This window comes from Polypterus senegalus, chromosome 4, assembly GCF_016835505.1.
Source record: "Polypterus senegalus isolate Bchr_013 chromosome 4, ASM1683550v1, whole genome shotgun sequence".
NCBI classification, from domain to species: Eukaryota; Metazoa; Chordata; class Cladistia; order Polypteriformes; family Polypteridae; genus Polypterus; species Polypterus senegalus.
In genome coordinates this window covers 196,602,104-196,619,830 of record NC_053157.1, presented here as the reverse complement: position 1 = coordinate 196,619,830, position 17,727 = coordinate 196,602,104, and the positions used below count along the sequence as shown (strand labels likewise).

The following is a 17,727-nucleotide window of genomic DNA, read 5'->3' as shown; positions in this document are numbered from 1 at the left end:
TGTTTGAACAATTATTGCACACTTTCTGTAAATCCAATAAACTTCATTTCACTTCTCAAATATCACTGTGTGTGTCTCCTATATGATATATTTAACTGACATTTTTTATCGTAACAACCAACGATTTATACAGGAAAATAATGACTATTAACAAGGTTGCCCAAACTTTTGCATCCCACTGTATAACTCCCCTAGTGATCTGTTGCCTCCGACTCCATTGTCTAAGGAAATAAGAGTTTTTCTAGCTTGTCCTGAAGTGAACACCATGAAATAATATATTCACAGTAATCACAATAATAGTTTTTTAGAGCTTCAGGGATTCACGAAATGCAGGATTTTTCTTTTTTGCTATAAAGATATGTTGATTTTCAAAACCTAAATAAAAATACTATGAAAAACAAATACTATCTTTCTCTAAATGCTTCCATGATAAATCAGAATCTGTCATATTTAGAAATCTTCAACTAAAGAGCGTTTATAATTAAATTTGAATGTTAAGAGAGGAGGAGTGGAATTCAGTGTTTAACATAGCCATTATTACACAATGAAAAGACGTTAAAACATGTGCACTTTTTATTAAGAGTAAATAAGATGGAGAAATTGATTAAGTAAAGGAACAAACTAACTACTGGCATCTGAATTAAAAATAAATAAATAAACAAATAAACAAATGCCTGGAGAAGAAGCCAAACAAACAAAACAAAATCTCTCAAATGTTTTGTGACACTCACAGTGCTTACTTTGAATAATTAAAGACTTGGATGCTCAGCTCAGCAGGCCACAATCTCATATGATGAAACGATTAATCACAACGGGCCATGCAACATTGATCTCAAAATGGAGAATGCACCCGATTACCAAGAATCTTGTCGTAAACTCATGGTTATGTGTACTTTTGCACCCAAGACCCAAAAGAGTGATAGTTATTTAGAATATTATTCAGCACTGTTCATTTAGGAGCTACTTGAAACAGGTAGGTGCCCATACTGGCTATTTCAAAATCAGGAGTAAAGTCTTATGAAGTGATGTTCTTACTGTCTTCTTTTTTAGGCTGGCAATATAACAGGATTTTGTGCCATGTTCTGTTACCCCAATTCTTTTAATTTTCCTGTCGGTACCAAAATCCAAAAGCATGTTAAAAATATATTTCTATTTTTAAATTTTAGGTTTTAACTGATTACTTATTGCTGGAAACCTGTATTCTTTTTTTTTTTTGCTTCCCTTCCGCTGTTAGTATCCTTGTGTCATGATCTTTGCACATACTCATGATTTATTATTTTTATTTAATGTGTCTGCTAAGCTAGACTTGAATAGGATATGGGTTCATGGCAGGACACACTTACATTCAAATACAGAATGATTTCCTTTTTACTTTTTAGAGTAAACCGTATTCTTGGAACTGCCCTGGCATTAACCTACATGAACAAAGGAAGAAAATGCAGACTCCACGCAGACGGTACCACAACTAGGACCTGAATAGGATATGAGTTGATAAAAAAAATGATATTGGAAAAGTTGGAAGTCTTTGAAACTTCTAATTTCAACAGCAAAGAAATTTTTTGAATCTCAGCTTCCTCAGCAGAAAGTTTACTTGAGAATACAGGTAGAAACTGAGGGAAACGTACAAAATCAGCATCTTTATTTTAAAGGTCAGTGAAGTTTGAAACTGTTGGCAATGATCAGTGGATATCCTGCTTATAAAACACTAATGTGTAATGATTTATTTCTGAGGATCAATAAAAATATATCACTGGGACAAGGCATGGGCAGGGTGGGCTGTAAAGCCTGTCCACTAAACTATTTACATGAGCAAATATAATAAACTTGGAGTTTTGCAGGATCAAATAGATAGATAGTTTATCTATTATATTGTGCTTGCCATATCAATTAATCATATAATATCTTTAATATTGAACTCTTTATCATACATTCTGACTTTTTATCTATCTATCTATCTATCTATCTATCTATCTATCTATCTATCTATCTATCTATCTATCTATCTATCTATCTATCTATCTATCTGTGTTATTCCATTCTATTTGGTGACTAACACTGTGGTGGGCTGGCGCCCTGCCTGGGGTTTGTTTCCTGCCTTGTGCCCTGTGTAGGCTGGGATTGGCTCCAGCATACCCCCATGACCCTGTAGTTAGGATATAGCGGGCTGGATAATGGATGGTGACTAACAATAATGAAATGAATAAATCTGTAAATAGAACTAAATAATTTGATGCATAGCTATGCTATGATTTGCCCCCACATCCCTACTTATCCTGCTCTCATTGCTGTGTGCCACATCTCATAGTTGGTGAACAATAAGGACATCATCTAGCCTTACTATTTTGACTCAGAATAAAATAACTAGTGTTGAAAAGAATTCAAATGATCTGTTTCACAATATCCTCAAAGCAAAATGCAATTCTATAAATGAAACAAATACAGAAACCTGCTTGCCAGCTTCCCATATAATTAAATGATGGATTTAGGCTTTCGTTAAAACAAAGAGAATTGCAATATATTTCTTATAAAGGCAACAAGTTCAGGATGCAGAAATTTAATGTACATAAATTACTTGGAAAAGATGGGTTAAATAGAAAAAGTACCAGAGACACACTATATGTAAAAAAAAACTGAAGTAAAATTGCTTTAATTAAACTTGCATCTCAGATGTAATGAGGACATTTGGCTAAATTAGAAAGCAGCTTACATTTGATGTATACTATAAACCTCTAGGCTCGACTATGAGCTTCACTAAATTAATATATGTGAATATCCTGGAAGTCAATATGTAAGGAGACATAAAAGTAATAGGAATCTTTAATAACGGTGTATCACTTGTGAAAGCCTATTACATAATAGGAAAAAAGGAAAAATAACTTGTAAATCCAATAAAAGGTTGTTTTACATTCCAGCTTATATGTTCATCCATTTAAAAGAATGTCTACATTTAATATTCATGACATTTTCAAGGCAAATTGCTTTTTATTCTTCGATTTTTATAATTCTCATTTGGTTTTAAAAAATCTCGCTCTTACCTGCAGCATCACATTTGCATGATGGGATGTGTTTATCTAGCGATTATTCCTCAATTGCACTCAAAAGCACTGCTACAAAATTTTTGGCTCTGCTAATTTTACTCCCAAATCTGCTTTTGGTTTTATGTGATATACCATTCACTGTGTATACTTTTGCCCTATAGTTTTTGCTTTCAGATGACTGTATCCCTATACACACTGTATATATGTTAACATTTTTAAGATGTCATAACTAATAAAAAGAAAAAGTGATTCCAATGGCTCATGTTAATAAACGTATAAGTATCTGTGTGTCTATCCAGTTTCTATGACACACCAAATGACGTATAACAGAGACATATGTATTGCATTTTTCATTCCAACAGATGGCACACCACATAAATTTACACTGCTTTTACGAATCCCATACAAAATAACATATAACAAATGCATGGTGCACTTCAAATGTTGAGGTCTACATTGATTATTTAGATTCCTCCCATCTGAAGGTAGCAGAGCTAGTTTTGTAATAACTTTTTAATTTTGAAGAATTATGTGATAGTACACAGTATGAAAGTCACTGTTGTGACTAGGTTTCACTCCCAGGATAGGGTTAATTGGTAGATAAGGAAGAAAGAGAGAGAGAGAGAAATGGCAATTAATAGGGTTTTATCAGGAGTACACACCTGACCGGCTTCTATGAGGTCTGGTAGTTTGGAAGTATGCTAGCTGTGCAGACTTGAATGCCCCTAAGGGAACACTAAACTCATTTGTTATATCTGGTTATTTAGAATTCAAGTAGGACTGAAATAAGCTTGGGTAGCCACAAATGGGATTGCTGATCAGCAAGATTTCCTTCTTTTCCTGTCTTCTACTTTTACCAATTAGATTTAATACAATACTCATTACACTGCTGGTCAAATGCTTTCGAACACCTCAGTTTTTTCTATTTTAATGGAAATGCACAGTTTAATGTCTTCATGGAATCAAGACACAGAAAAAATAAACAATGGCAAATAAAAAATAAGTCAAGGAATCATCAAGTGTACAAAAAGTAATTCAAATTTCTGACTTGTCAAAGTAGCCACCTTTTGCTGATATAACAGCCAAACTGTGGTAAAACTTTTGATTCAGAATGCCAGTCACTCTGTACGTCATCCACTTTTTCCTCCATGTCTGACATTTGGTGACACACACTGAGTAACCATCCCTTCACCACCTTGATGGCATACAAACACCCTTCGTGATGAACTGAACATTTCAGGTTTTGATGCATCAGTCCATAAGACTTTCTTTCAGTCTGCTCTTTCTTTTGCTAAACTAAACTAACCTTTTCACTATTTTAGGTCATTTATTGCATTTCAACAATTAAATTCAAAAAAACACTGGAGAAAACTTTTGAAAACTTCAGAGGATATTTAAAAGAAATGGAAAACATGATATGTGGATTCAGCATTCAGCTACCTTGTTTATTCCCAGATATGCAGGCTGATCACATTGATGAGGTGTGTCAATTCCTATTAAAAAAGACTTTTGTATTTTATAACGGTGTTCTGATAAGCTAAACCCTTGCACGATAAAGGCCTCCATTTGTTAATTCATATTTTGGAGTATTTTATTTGTCTAAATTTCTTTTAGTAGGAGGATAGAAGCCAAGAAGCAAAGGTTGCATAAGACATCCTAGAAGGTATAAATGTGAGAGATAGAAAACTAGACACATTGTCCACACAGAGGAAAAGGCATCTTAGTTCTGGCTGGCAGGGGCCAATAGACCGGTACTCTTTTGTATTCTGCTCTTTGTCTTTCATTCATTAATAATTATTTACTTGTTATAAATCAAAGCCCTTATCATGTTTGGTTTGGCTGTTTGTATTCCTTGTCAGCAATGCATATAGAAATTCTACATGTTATGAATAAAGAAATCATTAAACAGTCAATATCATTGTTGCTTTTGAGTTGATATCTTATTTAGACATATTGTACATGGCATTTTTGAGTTATATCAGTCTGGTTTTAAACCCCTTCATAGTACTGAATCTGCACTTTTAAAGGTTTTCAGTGATCTTCTAGTAGCTACCAAGTGTGAGGATCCTGCAATTTTCATGGTTTTGGATCTCACAGCTGCTTTCGATACCACAATATCCTCATTCATCGCCTCAAGCACTCTGTTGCCATTAAAGGCAATGCTTTGGAGTGGTCTTATTTGTCTGTCTGAGAAGTTCTTCTGTTAGTTTTGGTGATTTTGTCACCTCCTCAGTGTCTCTTTCTTGTGGAATTCCTCACAGTTCTATTACCGGGCCACCATTTTCCTCTGTTTATTATTGTCATGGTGTATAAAATCTGTACATTTTGGTTTAATTTTCCATTATATTTTGGTCAAGATAAAAACAACAGATGAACTACATTTAAGACAAATCAAAGCAGGTTTTCTTACACCTTACTTTTAAAACTGCTGTTTCAACTTTGAAAGGAAGACTTGCTGGTGGCTCAATTACTTTATAACCTGGGAAAGGAAGACTGAGTCGACACCTCAGGCTATTGATATGGACATCTGGGACAACAATCTGGTTTACAGCCTGAGAAAGACGGACATGAGGCAATATCAAAGAACTTTATTATCTGGGAAAAGACAGATTAAAGAGTTTGAGCAAAATTCATCAATCATATTGACAGCTAACCAATCAGGTGCATTTGTTGTGAAACCACTGCATGACATTTCATAATAAATATGCCTCATTTTGAAAGCAACGTCAGAAGACGTAGAAGAACAAAGTACAGAAGAAAAAGCAGAGGAACGGACGAAGACGCCAGTGGTCGTCAGAAAAGCATCATGAACATCGATTGCTAAATCAAATGCTTCCCTGGGACATTCATTCTTGTCATCTCTACCTTTTCTCATAAGCTTTTCTAAAGACTATATATATTCAGACTTTGCTATCAGTACCTATTTTCTACTATTCTTTGTTCCAGTGGTATTATTATTATTGTTGGAATAAATGCCATGCTGCTTTTAACTTTCTATGCTTTGTCTTAATTTCTAGAGTGATTGAATTAATAAGTTAGATTTCTTTGATCACCTGTTGTAGCCAGATTTTTTGTCATTATATCTGTGCTGCGAGGTTTAACATTTCCGGCGCCGCAGCGAGTGGCAGCCACTCCAGCAGCTCCGTGTATGACTTTATCTTTTTACCTTGTTTTTTTCATTTTTCTCTATTTCACTGATCACTTCTACCACTTTCTTTTATGTGGAATCACTCCCTGGACACTTTTTACTATTTTTACTACTTGACATTTTTACATGCAGAAACTCGCCTATTCAAATAGTCAACTTAAAGCACTGAGAAGAAATGCCCACGCCGGTGTGGTTCCCTATTTACCTGACGAGGTAAGAAGACGATATCAGAGCAGCCGAACCGGCGCAAAGATAAAAGATAATATAAAAGCCAAGCAGCTTGAGAGAAAATGGCGTTATAAACCATCGGTGACTTCTGTGATCCTGGGAAATGTGAATTCACTACCAAATAAGATCGACGAACTGGCTGTGCTGGTGAAAAATGTCAGAACCTACAGAGAATGCAGCTTGCTGTGTTTTAGTGAAACGTGGCTAACAACTACCATCCCAGATGCTAATGTGGAGCTACCCAGGTTTAGCACAGTTAGAGCGGACAGAGATGCAAATACCAGCGGGAAGAAGAAAGGAGGAGGACTCTCTCTCTATGTCAATACAAGGTGGTGCAACTCAGGACATGTAAACGATAAAATCTCCATTTGCTGCAGGGACATTGAACTGTTGGCTATAAGTCTGCGTCCCTATTACTTGCCCAGAGAGTTTGGACATGTGATTGTTGTTATTGTTTACATCCCTCCTCAAGCGAACACGGAGATAGCGGGTGACATAATCCATTCCGCAGTTGCCAAGTTACAAACGCAGCACTCTGAGGTGCTTGTGCTAATCTCTGGAGACTTTAACCATGTAATGCTGGAGTATGTGGACTGTAACACCCAGGGAAATAGGACTATCGACCTACTGTATGCAAATGTTAAAGATGCATACAGCGCCACCCCGCTTCTTGCGCTTGGGAAAGCAGATCATAACCTGGTTCTGCTTCAGCCTCACTACAAACCAAGAGTGAAGGCACTACCTACAACCACACGATCATTCAGGAAGTGGTCCCCTGAGGCAGAGCAGGCTCTGAGAGGCTGCTTTGGAACTACAGACTGGAATATACTGCTGGGGTCACATAGTGAGATCATTGAAGAGGCTGTTGACTGCACAACTGATTACATCAATTTCTGTATGGACATTATAGTTCCAGTAAGAACAGTACGCTGCTATACTAACAACAAGCCATGGATTACAAGTGAGATCAAATGCCTTTTGAACCAGAAGAAAAGGGCTTTTAAAGGCGGTGATCAGCATGAGCCCAAGCACATGCAGAAGGAACTCCAAGTCCAGCTCAGGGCGGCGAAAGAGCAGTACAGGAGAAAACTGGAGCAGAAGTTGCAGAATAACAGCATGAAGTAAGTGTGGGACGGGATGAAGATCATCACTGGCTGCAGCTCGAAGCAGGGTGCTACCATCGAGAGAGACGTGGAGAGAGCAAACCAAATGAACAACTTTTTAATAGGTTTGACCACTAACCCACTCTCACCTCGGAGTACTGCATACTCCAACCATCCTTCTGCTGATACCAGCATAGGTGAGACATCCCCACCCACAATTACAGCAGCACAGGTGAGTAGAGAGCTGAGGAGACTTCGTGCCAGCAAAGCAGTGGGTTCAGATGGTGTATCGCCACGACTGCTGAAGGCCTGTGCGTTGGAACTGGGGAGTCCTCTGCAGCGCATCTTCAACTTGAGCCTGGAACAGAGGAGAGTCCCACGGCTTTGGAAAACATCTTGTATCACCCCAGTCCCAAAGGTATCACATCCTAGTGAACTGAATGACATCCGGCCTGTTGCTTTGACATCAGATGTGATGTAGACCATGGAGCGGCTGCTACTTCACCACCGCCACGCCCTTGACCCTCTGCAGTTCGCATACCAGGAGAAGGTGGGAGCGGAGGATGCCATCATCTATATGCTACACTGATCCCTCTGCCAATTGGACAGAGGTAGTGTTGCTGTAAGAATTATGTTTTTGGACTTCTCTAGCGCCTTCAACACCATCCAACCTCTGCTCCTTAGGGACAAGCTGACTGAGATGGGAGTAGACTCACACCTGTTAGCATGGATCATGGACTATCTTCCAGCCAGACCTCAAAATGTGCATCTTGGAAACTGCAGGTCTGACATTGTGGTCAGCAACACAGGAGTGCCGCAGGGGACTGTACTTTCTCCGGTCCTGTTCAGCCTATATACATCAGACTTCCAATACGACTCAGAGTCCTGCCACGTGCAAAAGTTCACTGATGACACTGCTATTGTGGGCTGCATCAGGAGTGGGCAGGAGGAGGAGTACAGAAACTAATCAAAGACAAATTGGACTGGACTGCCAATACTGATGCTCTGTGTAAGAAAGGTCAGAGCCGACTATACTTTCTTAGAAGGTTGGCATCCTTCAACATCTGCAATAAGATGCTGCAGATGTTCTACCAGACGGTTGTGGCGAGTGCCCTCTTCTATGCGGTGGTGTGCTGGGGAGGCTGCATAAAGAAGAAGGACGCCTCACACCTGGACAAACTTGTTAAGAAGGCAGGTTCTATTGTAGTAGTAAAGTTGGACAGTTTAACATCTGTAGCAGGCGGCGGCATTAAGCAAACTCCTGTCAATCATGAAGAATCCACTGCATCCACTGAACAGTGTCATCTCCAGGCAGAGGAGTTATTTTTTACTATTTAATTACCATCTATCTATCTATCTATCTATCTATCTATCTATCTATCTATCTATCTATCTATCTATCTATCTATCTATCTATCTATCTATCTATCTATCTATCTATCTATCAGGCTGAGAGTGAGGAGCGCCACTCAATAGTTGGAACAGTACAGAAAGAAGGTATTCTTGGCTGATAAATGTCCTATAGTCAAGAGTGCTGAGTCTTTGTATGTTTAAATGTATTCTTGTAGACCAAAAGTAATATTTAGGTCTGAGATATCACTAAAACATTGTATGTTGTTCGTGCTGATAATAAGTAAGTCTCTTGAAGTGCTGAGTGACAGACTGTGTTATTCCTAAAGCACTTGTGTGGTTTAAAGTGTCAGAGGTTAATCAGTGTGTGTGTGTGTCATTCATGGGACACTGTTGTGGTTAGGGTCTGTGTGTGTGCATATAGCTATGTATGTGTGTGTTCATCTTAAAGTGCAACAGTAGACCAACCCGATAACAAACTTGACGAGAACACTTACCCTTGAGGAAACCGGTAAAGGGCAAGTAGGAGGAAATACAACGATAATACAATTATCAAGCTTAGCATTGCTGAGCATGCACAAACAGTTATTCAGAACAGGAGTTTTTGTTCAGCACACAAGAACACAGGTTACAAGCAGTGATGCAGGCAACTGTCCTGCTTTAGCTCTCTTCTTCAGATTAAAAGAACACAAAGCCTTCTTTGTCGAGCCGGTTCAGCGGCTAGGAAGTAGCGGCTGGGGCATATGTAGTCTGGAAGAGAGTGGACAGGAGAGTTAGCAAATGGAGAAGTCAGCGATTGGCTTTAAATGTTCTAAACAACGTATGACAAACAAAGTGCATGGTATGCATGCAAATCTGCAGCTGATCCTGTAGAGGGCAAGTTAAGAGTGTGCTTGTTTCCCATTGAAATACTTTCTGAGTTGGAGTTTATTGAAAGGCAGTTGTGCTACTTTGCCTTGGTTTACTTTTTAACAGCAGTGTCAGCAGTGGTAGTCAGTAAAGTAAACGCAGCAGAGAAACTTTGAAGCTGTCTTTGTGTGACTGCTGGCAAAATCAGAGATGGCAGCTCAGCAGCATCAGTGGTCACAACATGCTTCCTTTAGGGTCCATTTTCAGACATTGAGATGGCATCTCGTTTCACTGCTATGCAGATGATAGTCAGATTTACTGTATTTACCCCTGAAGCACAGTAATAGAAACTTTTGTTGGACTTCCTTGAGGATGTTAAAGCTTGGTTGGCCTTAAATGTTTTCAATTTCAATGAGAACAAAACTGAGGTCCTGATGTTTGGACCAAGTGGTATCTATCAGCAGTGACTCTCATGTGGAGTTTAGCTCCCTGAAAACTTAGGTAAGATTAATTTTAAAGAAAATCTGGGTTTAATAATGAATAGTGATTTTAAATTAGATACACAGATAAACTCAGTAATTAAAGCTAGTTATTTCAACAGAGGCTTTTTTCTAAATTTAAACTGTGCTTATCATTTCACAATCTGGAAAGGGTTATACATGCTGTCACAGACTTGACCAAGAGCCATAGCAAGGTTTGGGGCAGCCACCCGTATATTGTTTACCTGGCTGCAAAATTGAAAAGATGATAACACTGAGGTGCACGATTCAGAGTCCAAAATAGAACTAAGGGTGATAAGAGAGGAGTGGTGGCTTTTAAAGGCCAATGCAGGAAATGACATCAGAAGGGCCAGACCCGGAATAGTCTTCATCCATAGGCTCAGACCCGGAAGTGACGTCATCTGGGTCGGAAGCAGACTTGACGTCATCAGGACCAGGTGGAATTTCCTGTGAACGGTCTGTAGAACAGTGAGAAAAAGAGTCAATGCACTCTGCTACATCCCGGTCTGGCTCGGAATTACCCTCATTCAAGCCCTTTAGCTGCATTCCATGTGCACGAGTGTGACAATGCTTTTATTACATCCTGACTTGACTACTGTTAAACACTTTATGTTGGCATCAGCCAAGCTCTTATTTCACATTTACAGTTGATCTAAAATGCTGCATTTTTTTAACAGAAACAAAAAAGCAAGAACATCATTTCCCTGTGCTGGCCTACTTGCACTGGCTGTCCATTCATTTTTGGATTTATTTTAAGATTTTATTGTTTTCTTACAGTATATAGTATTAAATGGCCTACCTCTCTAACCTTTCACAAATACATATTCCATTAAAGTCACTCAGGTCTTGCTTCTGGTGGTCCCTAAATAAGACTAAGTGTTGGGGAAATTGTGCCTTTAGAGTTGTAGCCCCCAAACTCTGAAATGGGTTACCACTTCATGCTGGGCTGGCACCTACTTTGTCTATTTTTAAATCCCTCCTTAAGGCACATTTCTATTCCTTGGGTTTTAATTAAGTATAAGAGCTGTGTTCGTCTTTTTTATTGCTTTTTTCTTTTGTACTGTATTATTCTCTGTTGTACATCACTTTGTCAGCTTTTGTTTTAACATGTGCTATATAAATAAATTTGATATTGATGTTGTATAGTCAGCATCTTTTCTACACATGTACATTGTGTACTTTCATATCAGCTGATATCTTCATTCCAATTGTAACTCCACAATTTAAAATATCTCACCACTAGAAGATAAGTCATCAATGGTAGAATGAGCTTCCCACTGTTCCCATTGCTGTCTCACTTTGCTATGTGTGACCGTCTCTTGCGTTGGAAAGGACACATTGTGAGATTTGTTACCTATGCAGAACTTGCACGTTGTCTAAGAATCCAACTGCATTTTCTTGTGGTACTTCGACCTGCAAGAAAGCTTGACTGGTGACTCAGATGTGGGCCACTGTGTATGCATAAGTTTAGCAATGGAAGAATGGGAAACTCATCCAGGCTTTGTTATCCACTCTGTGCTCCTGAGTTGTGCTCAGATGCCCTGAGAATGTTCAAGGAACTAAGTTACTTCATAAAATGAATCAATAAAATAAATAGGTATTCATTTGTAAAGTGTCAACTGTAAGAAGACAATGTGTGCAAACTACAGAAATGAAATATAAATGAAAAAAAAAATGTTCTTTTGCAACATTGCCAGAATTAGGCAGATTTACAGATATTGATTGGATTCCTCATTTTGCACGATAAACTGTAAGAAATTTCCACAACAAACGCTGATTTTCTATTTTGATGTGAAGAAGCACTGGGAAAAGCTTCACTTCTAAGGCAAAGTCTGTTTCAAATCACAGCTTAAATTCATTTGAACTATTATCAACAGTGTGCAGACGTTTTGAAAACTTAAAAACAATTTGCTTTTCTATATAGTCAGAAGTACAAGTGGGCAGTTAGGCATAATGCACAATTTGATTAATTTGAATCTTATATAAAATCCTCCTTGCTTCTTATTACAGTGTCTCCAAAAGCAGCATAATTCTGATCAAGACGACATTCTGCTGAATGTAATTCAGCTTCGCCCACCACCTGCAGCCACTAATGACTTAATGTATTAAAGATGCCGATTAACACGTGTAGCTGCATTTTTCCAAAATTACCAAAGTTCAGCAGCTCTGACTCAAAAAATGGGGTTCAACAAAAGCCTGACGTGCTGAAATGATTCCACAGACAAAATTTCTTTTTAGTTAAAATTCAAGGTAAAACAATTCACACAAAAAAGAAAATTAAAATAGCAAAAAAAGAGAAAAAGTCTTTTTAAGAAACGTTCTGTTCAAAGCTTAAATCTTGTTGCATTTCAAATCATTATTAATCACTTAACATTTCTGAACCATTTCTAAACGACGGTCAGAAAACTGTATGCCTATCCCATCTCTGAGCTGAAAATGGGTCTTACAAGTCCCTGTTTAATGGGATCTGTTCTAAACACAACTGAAACAATTATCACTCTGTATCTCAGTTATAGCAAGAAGGTTCTGTCTCTTACTAACTTATATGGGGAAAAGACTATACCATTGTCTATGACTATAGAAGAAATTTCTATTCTATTCAAATAATGCAAACATCAATTTGAGTTTAACTCAAAACTTTAACTTTCTAAAACTGGCTCTTACATTTCCGGCCCCTAATTGGCTATGCAGGAGCGGAGACAATTACTACACTTTACTTCAATATGAGCCAATTACTTTTACATTAACTATTGTTTTCAAATCACTAGCAATAACACTGCAAACAAACATTTAAAAATTTTTCTTATTTCAAACATTGGCTGTTTCTTGAAGCAGGCACAGTTTATTAACGGGTCTGTCCAGTGTGCTGGTTTTGGTCTGAACACAAACTCTTCTGACTGCACCTTTGGCATCTGGCATTGTCTTGATGACTCGACCCATTACCCAGGAATTGGGAAGTGTAGCTTTATCCACAATTAAAACAACGTCCCCTGGTTCGAAATTTCTTCTTGGTGCAAGCCATTTTTGATGTTCTTGAAGTATTGGCAAATACTCTTAAGTACATCTTTTCTAAAACAAATCAGCCATGTATTGAATTTGTTTCCAGCGTCTTCTTGGGTATTGTTCATTTTCTGAAACGAGTTCAGGTGCTATTTCAGGTTGTGTCTTCAGTAATAACAAGTGATTGGGTGTGAGTGGTTCTAAATCATTTGGGTCATCTGATGTCTTTGTAAGGGGTCTGTTATTGAGTATTTATTCCACTTCACACATCATTGTATGAAGATTTTGATCATCGAGTGTTTGTTGGTTTAGTGTTGAATTTAAGATCTTTCTTACGCTTCTGATTTGTCTTTACCACACTCCACCTTGATGAGAGCCTGTTGGTGGATTGAAAATCCGTTTGATTTCTTTCTACATCATAGCGTTGCCGATTTTTTCATGTTCCAGGTTTTTAGTAGCTTCTCGTAGCTCTCTTTCTGCTCCAACAAAATTTGTTCTATTGTCTGAGCGCATGATTTTAACTTGTCCTCTTCTACTCATAAATCAGAGTATGGCTTGGATACAAGAATCAGTGTCCAAGTTATGTGCGATCTCTATGTGCGCAGTTCTGGTTGTTAAACAAGTGAAGATTACTCCATACCTCTTGACTAGACTTCGTCCTCTTTTGACTAGAAAGGGGCCAAAATAATCGACCCCAACATTAGTGAACGGTGGTTGGTTGGGTGCTAGGCGATCTTCTGGCAAATCTGCCATTTTCTGCTCACCTGCTTTCACTTTGTATCTTCTGCATGTTGTGCACTTTGAAGTTATTTTTCTGATAGCTGAGTTTGCTTGAGGTATCCAGTATTTCTGTCGTAACTGTGCGAACACATAGTTTCACCCACAATGTCCGATTTGTTTATGAATGTGCTGCAGTATTAGAGAACCAACATGTGAATGCTTGTGAAGAATTTCAGGATGTTTAGCTTCTTCAGACATTGCAGCTTTGCAGAGTCTTCCTCCAACACTCAGTATTCCATCTTGTATCCATCAAGTTTATAGATTTGACTGTTCTTTTTTATACAAGCCTTTTTCTTTAATGCCTTTAATTCTTCTGGAAATTCTTGTTGTTGACTGAGGCAGATAAGCTCTGTTTCGGCTTTAACTAAATCATCTAGAGAAACTGGGCTTGGTTTTAAGGTCAGTTTATACCTTTTCATGTGCTTTGTGATGAGTGATTTTTGTTTTTTTGGATTACTTTTAGTCTGACTGACTTCCAGTTGAAATGTTTTTCTTTCATTTCTAAAGTGTAGCAGTATGTCTTTAAACTTGAGGAACCATGACACTGCTTTCTTCAGGCACAGTCAATCTGAAAAGTAGGTGATTAGTTTGTTGATGGGCTCAGTTGTTTCTTCTATTCTTGTCATGTTAACTGCACAAGTTTTAACTTCTGGATCATCTTCAAAGAGTTAATCGTTCAATTAATCTGGTCTTTTTGGCCACTCATGTTCTGACTTCAATAAGAAACGTGAACCATATGACCATGTGGTGCTCTTTAGAAAGTTTTCGATGCTTAGCCCCCAGGATGCTTGATCAGCCGGGTTAAGGGCAGATGTGACATACCTCCACTGTGAAGGTTGTGAATGATCTCTGATCATGGAGATTCTGTTGGCAACAAAAGTCTTGAATCGAGTGCTTTCATTTGAAATGTATTTTAGCACTGTGGTGCTGTCAGTCCAAAATGTAGATTCTTGTAAAGGCATTTGAAACTCGCCTTTTAGCATTTTGTCCATTTTAACTGCTATAACAGCTGCTGTCAGCTCCAATCTTGGAATCGTGACCTGCTTCAATGGTGCAACTCTTGACTTTCCCATCAGGAATGAACAATGCTTTTTAACCTCTTCATTGGTTAAAACAAGTTAAGTGACAGTGCCGTATCCATCTTCACTAGCATCTGCAAAATGGTGCATTTGTGCTGTCTTTATGGCTCCAAACCCTGTAGGTTTGAAGCATCTGTTCACTTTATAGTCTGTAAGTAACTTCAAATCATCCATCCATTTTTTCCATTTCTGAATGTGTTTGACTTCTACTTCTTCATCCCACCCAAATTTCTCTTTGCATAAGTCTCTTAGAATAGGCTTTGCTGGCAGTAAGGCGGGTGCTAGAAAACCAAGTGGATCATAAACTGAGCTAACAACAGACAGAATACCACGCCTTGTAGCAGGCTTGTTTTGTAACTTAATCTGAAATTTGAAACTGTCTGTTTCTATGCACCACTGGACACCCAGGGAACATTCTGTAGGAAGCAGACAGTGGCTCAAATCTAAGTCCTTTTGTTCATGAGCTCTTCTTCAGGTATGGACAATAAAACTGCTCTGTTGTTACTCACCAAATTAGTCAAATAAAATCCCCCTTTAAGGAGTAGAGCTTGGAGGTCCTTTGTCAGCTTTATTGCTTGTTCTTCTGTTGTCACTGACCTTAAACAGTCATCCACATAGAAGTTATTGAGAACTGTGTTAACAGCTTCCGCAGAAAATGTATCTCTGGCATCTTCGGCTGTTCTGCACAAAGCATAAGAAACACAACTGGGTGAAGAAGTAGCACCAAAAAGATGTACTGTCATTTTGAATTCTTCTAAGTCTTTACTTAGATTACCTTCAGGCCCCCATAGAAAACGTAAAAGATCAGTGTCTTTATCTGGTACTTTAACTTGGCAGAACATTGACTTAATGTCTGCCATTAGTGCTACTGGCTCCTTTCAGAACCTTTCTGAATTAGTGTGTTAGTTAGGTCAGGGCCTTTTAATAATTGTTCATTAAGTGAAATCCCCTGGTAGGTGGCAGTGCAGTCAAACACCACTCAAATCTTGTTCTTCTTTGGATGATACACACCATGATGTGGGATGTACCACCCTGCCTTCATTGCAATTCAGGTTTTCTTTGGGTACCTTTACAGTGTAACCCTTGTCAATAATGTCTTTCATGATGGCTTTATAGTCTTCGGAAACCTGAATTTTTGCTCAGTTTTCTTTTGAGTCCAATAGCACACTGTTCAGCAATACAGCGGTTATTCTGCATTTTAAGTGTTTCATCCTTCAAAGGCAAATTTAAACAATAGTGGCCACCTACCAGTCTTGCAGATTCTGAGACTATGCGCATGAACTTGATATCTTCCTGCGACATTTCCTCTTTTCTCTTCACAGCTGCGCTCTAGAAAATCTGTGTTGTACTGTTGCAGCAACATATCTTCAATTTCTGTTATTGACACACGATTGATTGAATGTTTGGACAGCTTACCACTTTGTTTTGCGAGGTCATCTATCTCTTTGCATGGTCCACCAACCACCCATCCAAGTGCAGTCTTCATAGCATGAGGTCCACCTCCTTGGCTAGGTATGATTCGCGACTGCTTCTGGGACCCAGACCTACCCAGACTTCTGGGTAGTTAATTCCTATCAAAACATCAACTTCAGAGTCAATATGAGATAGATGTACCTTGTTAATATGCCCACTTATCGATATCTTCTTGCAATGGAATACTTTCTCTGTTCACTGGAATGGAGACCTGTGTAAAGACCTTTGGCAAATCAATATATTTATCATCATTGAGACCACAGACTTGTAAATCTGGTAAGACAGAACATTGGGTTAGCATCTTTGAATCATCATCATAATTACTCATAGTTTTGAGGAATACTTGTGTTCTTCTCCCGTGAATGTTTAATTGTCTCTGGAGCTTTTCAGTGCAAATTGTTACTGTACTGCCGAGGTCTATAAAGGCGTATGTTTCTACATACCTTTCACTCTTCTTAGATTTGACCTTAACATGTGTGACATGCAGTGCACACTCTTCACAGGCTCCAGGCACAAGTTCCAGTCTTAGCTTCCCCTTCAGTAGATGTTTCCACACTGGCTAAAGCCATAAGTTTCGCTCCAACCTCATTTTTGAAATGCAGGATTTCTGGGTGCTGAAAAGAACATGTCTGACATTTCCTTCTTTCTTTACAGTTCTTACCAAGATGCCCCTGTTTGAGACAGCGAAAGCATAAACCTTTAGTTTTGAAAAAGTCAATTCTTTCTTTATGTGGCAGTTCTTTGATTTTACTACACTCAGCAAGAGTATGCTGGCCATTGCAGAATACACAAGGCTTTTCAAATGCACATGTATTACTAACAGTCTTTTTGACCCAGGTTTCTTGAGTCCCCTTTTCAGCTGCATCAGAAACACTTGTAGTGAAAATATCTCCTGATCTCTGACCATACTTAAGAGGAGACCTACCCTTGTCGGTCTTTTCCTTTTTCTCTGTGCTGCCATAAATAGGATGCTGTTTATGTAAAAAGGTAGTTAAATCGTGAATGTCTATCTCTCTATCTTCTTCTTTTTCAATTTCATAAGCTATGTTTCCCCACAAAGTTTGTAACATACGTGGGGGCTTTGAGAGTATAGTATGGATATTTTCCTTGCTATTAAATACTCTCTATTCTATTTCTTGCTTTGGTCATGGAGTCCATACAGTTATCAAGAATGGTTGA

The 17,727-nt window shown here is 38.4% G+C and overlaps 1 pseudogene; it reads right to left on the bottom strand.

Annotated features, from left to right (window-relative positions):
- Nucleotides 1-14,676: 14,676 nt before the first annotated feature.
- LOC120528784 lies at nt 14,677-15,426 on the bottom strand (annotated as a pseudogene).
- Nucleotides 15,427-17,727: the final 2,301 nt, after the last annotated feature.